Source organism: Herpailurus yagouaroundi, unplaced genomic scaffold (assembly GCF_014898765.1).
Source record: "Herpailurus yagouaroundi ecotype Mexico unplaced genomic scaffold, PumYag 77, whole genome shotgun sequence".
NCBI lineage: Eukaryota > Metazoa > Chordata > Mammalia > Carnivora > Felidae > Herpailurus > Herpailurus yagouaroundi.
The window spans coordinates 95,563,981-95,568,267 of record NW_024412388.1 but is presented as its reverse complement, the minus strand read 5'-3'; the positions used below and the strand labels follow the sequence as shown (position 1 = coordinate 95,568,267).

The 4,287-nt window shown below is 40.6% G+C and overlaps 1 long non-coding RNA gene across 1 annotated transcript; it reads left to right on the top strand.

Annotated features, from left to right (window-relative positions):
* Positions 1-1,083: 1,083 nt before the first annotated feature.
* On the top strand, positions 1,084-3,135 carry LOC121027664 (uncharacterized). Its single transcript, XR_005788850.1, has 2 exons — positions 1,084-1,553; positions 3,071-3,135. It is a non-coding gene; the product is annotated as an uncharacterized LOC121027664 (long non-coding RNA).
* Positions 3,136-4,287: the final 1,152 nt, after the last annotated feature.

Genomic DNA, 4,287 nt, shown 5'->3' with positions numbered 1-4,287 from the left:
CTTTGAACTAGTGGTCATTTGCAATATGTTGCTTAATTTTGAAATGTTTATACTTTTTATTTTTTTTAAGTTTGAATTAAATTCCAGTTGACTAACATACAGTGTAATATTAGTTTCACCTGTACAATATGGTGATGCTGCACTTCCATACAACACCAGTCCTCAACATAAGTGTGCACCTTAATCCCCATCATCTGTTTCACCCATCCCTACACCACCTCCCCACTGGTAACCATCATTTTGTTGTCTATAGTTAAGAGTCTGTTTCTTGGGTTTTTTTTCCCTCTCTCTCCCCACCTTTACTCTTTTGTTTTGTCTCTTAAATTTCATATATGAGTGACACCATATGGTATTTGTCTCTCTCTGACTTTCACTTAGTATAATAGTCTCTCACTCCATCCATGTCACTGCAGATGGGAAAATGTCATTCTTTTTTACAGTTGAGTAATATTCCACTGTGTATGTAGACAACAACTTCTTTATCCATTCATCAGTTCCTGAACACTCGGGCTGTTTCCATAATTTGACTCTTGGAAATAATGTTGCTGTAAGCATTGAAGTTCATGTATCCCTTTGAATTAGTATTTTTGTGTGCTTTTATATTTCCTTAAGCAGTCCACTATATTTTTTTCAAGTTTTTATTTAAATTCTAGTTAGTTAACATAGAGTGTTATATTAGTTTCAGGAGTAGAATTAAAAAGTTGTCTCATTGTCATTGATTTGTAGCTTAATTTCACACACAGACAGGCTGGAAACATATCAACAAAATCAGCCGGTGTATGTTCATATATAATGACTCTCTCTCTACTGGAATGTGACTGATGTCCTATGCTGTCATCTACTGACAACTGATGGGAATGCTAGCATATTTTTTTATTATTGGAGTAAAATTTGTAAAGAACATAAGTTTCAGGTGTACAGCATTAAAATTCAATACCTGTATACACTACAAAGTGATCACCACAAAAAGTCTAGTTACCATCTATTACCATAAATATACCCCCTTTACCCATTTTGCCCACCCTCAACACAGTTCCCCTCTGGTAATCATCAAGCAGTTCTCTGTATCTGAGTTTGTTTTTATATTATTTGTCTTTTATTTGGGTTTTTTTTAGATTCCATACATTAATGAAATCATGTGGTATTTGTCCTCCATCTGACTTATTTCACTTAGTTTAATACCCTCAAGGCCCATCCGTTTATACAGAATGAACTTCTTATGCTGCCATTCTGAACCCCTCTCCCTGGAGTGCAAACATTTCTTAAATGATTTCAAGTAATCAACTTTTTAAAAAACTTAAGCCAAGAGACTACGAACAAAACTTTTTTGAGTGACTAAGACTGCTTTCAGACTGAATAAAACCCCTAATATGCTGATGTTATATGAAAAAAATTCTTTTACTGAAAAGAGTGAAAAACTATTATTTTTGTTATCTGATGTAAACTTACACTTGATCCCTAGGATACAAAGATCTATGGGAACTTTAAAAACTAATTGGCTGGTTCTGCCCTGCAGCCAGGCTGCAGGCCTGTGAGGCTCCTCACTGCTGCAGGTAAGATTTACTTGAGATTTATGTAAGTAGGGGGCTCCTGTTCTGATGTAGGTGGAGTGGTTGAGCTGGAGACTTGAGAGCATGGCTCCCAACGAGGCTGTCTGCTGCCCAAGAAGAGTCGTGGTGGGAGCTGGTGTGTGAAATCCAACATGGTGGAGAAGTAGGGGGACTTGAAGTTCCCTCGTCCCTCAAACACAGCAGTCTAGAGGCCAGAGGACTTTGACTTCCAAGAGTCTGGGCTGCAGAGTGACAGAGATGTCTCCAGGGGCCGATGGGGGCAACCTGGTAGGCTATATGTGCATGATTGTGAACTCAGAAAGATAAAATGGGTGGTGTAAGCACAGAGGGGAGGGATCCCCCTTCTGCAGAGAGGCAAAGGGAAGAGAAAGAGAGGCTGTGGAAGTGCAGGACTGTGTTTATACAAGAGAAAAACCATGGACAGGGGGTCAGAAAAACAACGGAGAAAGATCCAATCTCTAACTGTGGGGCTTTCTCTGGACTGGGGCTGGCTGTCCAGTTTGCACACCTGGGGAGGAGGGGAGCCTGCCCCAGGCTCAGTAACTGGTTCAGAAGTGCAGTTTACAGTGGGAGAAAGCAACCCCCTCCCTTGAGTGCCGTGGGAAGAAGGTATATAACCATTCAAAGGACAAAGGACCATGCCTGTGCCCACCAGTAAGGGGCCATTTATTGGCAGGGTGGAGTGGCACTTCCCTGGAATCGGGGTGCGTGGAGCAGGATCCTTTAGAACATCTGGGTTTGAATCCCAGATGAGCTCCAGGGAGGTGCGGGAGACTGTGGAGCCAAAGAACAAAACAAAACAAACAAACAAACAAACAAACAAACAAACAAAAAAATGGGCCTATTTGTGCTTGCACAGCACTGGAGGGCTGCCTGACCAGAGTTCAGGACAGAGTTCAGGATTGGGTTTGGGACACCCAATCTGGGGAGGAGAGACTGGGTGTCACCATTTTTCTCCCCATCATCAACAAAGTGGTGCTTCAGGGAATGGACAGCAGACCCACGGTGGAGGCAGGACCTGCCTACACCAAACCACTCCCTTCAGCACCTGTTAAGTGGATAGCTACCTGATGCTGACCAACCAGACAGCCCCTCGTCCAGACCAGCACTGCCACCGGTTCCAAGGCCCCAAGTGTTTTTGCATTTTCTAATTTAATTTGGGTATATATATATATATATATTTTTTTTCTTACTTTTATCCTTTGTATTTCTTCCCTCCTCCAGTCTGGTTATTCTGGTTGTTGGTTTGTTTAAGCAGACATATTTAATCTATTCTCTTTATACCTATTCTATATCTCCTTCTTTCCTTTCCCCCCTCTCTCTCTGGATTAAGCCATATGGTTTCTCCGCCTAGTCAATTTTCTTTTCCTTTCTTTTTCCCTACCCTTGTCATTTCTCTCTTTGTATGGGATGAGGCCTCTTCCACCAACACTTCACTCCCTCCCCCATTTTTTTTTGGTTTGTTTACGCGGTTTTTTTGTTTTTAATTTTTTTTCCAGGGCTACTTCAACGAACAAATCAAAGCACACCTTGTAGAGGGCCCAAAACATCACTACGAATAGGGAGAAAAAGCAACCAGAGTTCAAACAAGAGAGAGCACATAACACATTCCAAAAACATCTCCTGAAGGGCCAGGTCCTTGACAGTGTATGACCCCTCTTTAATATAGTAGTGCTCGCACATAACAAGCTTTTAAAACACATAAGGGACAGAAAACTAACCAAAATGATGAAACAGAAGAATTCTCCTCAAAAGAAATTCCAAGAAGAAATGACAGCTAAAGAATTGATCAAAACAGATATAAACAATATATCTGTTCAAGAATTTAGAATAATAGTCATAAGATTAATCATTGGGCTTGAAAAAAACATAGAAGACAACAGAGAATCTATTCCTGCAGAGATCAAGAAACCATGAATTAAAAAATGTTGTAAATGAGGTGCAAAATAAACTAGATGTGGTGGCAGCAAGGATTGAAGAGGCAGAGGGGGATAATAAGTGAAATAGAAGATAAAACTATGGAAAAAGGTGAAGCTGGGAAAAGAGACAAAAAAATTCTAGAGCATGAGGAGAGACTTAGAGAACTAAGTGATTCAATGAAACATAATAATATCTGTATCATAGGAGTCCCAGAAGAAGAAGGAGAGAAAGGGGTGGAAAGTGTACTTGAACAAATCATAGCTGAGAACTTCCCCAATCTGGGGAAAGAAACAGACATTGAAATCCAGGAGGCAGAGAGAACTCCCTTCAGACATAACAAGAATCGATTTTCTGCATGGCATGTCATAGTGAAACTGACAAAATACAAAGGTAAAGAGAGAATTCTGAAAGCAGCTAGGGACAAATGGGCCTTAACCTACATGGGTAGACACATAAGGGTAGTAGCAGACCTATCTTCTGAAACTCAGCAGGCCAGAAGGGAGTGGCATGAAATATTCAATATGCTGAATAGGAAAATATGCAGCCAAGAATCCTTTATCCATCAAGCCTGTCATTCAGAATAGAAGGAGAGATAAAGGTTTTTCCAGACAAACAAAAACTGAAGGAGCTCATCACCACTAAATCAGCCCTACAAGAGATCCTAAGGGGGACTCTGTGAGTGGAATGTTGCAAAGACCACAAAGGGACAGAGACATCACTACAAGCATGAAACCTACAGATAACACAATGAAACTAAATCCATATCTTTCAATAATAACGCTGAATGTAAATGGAC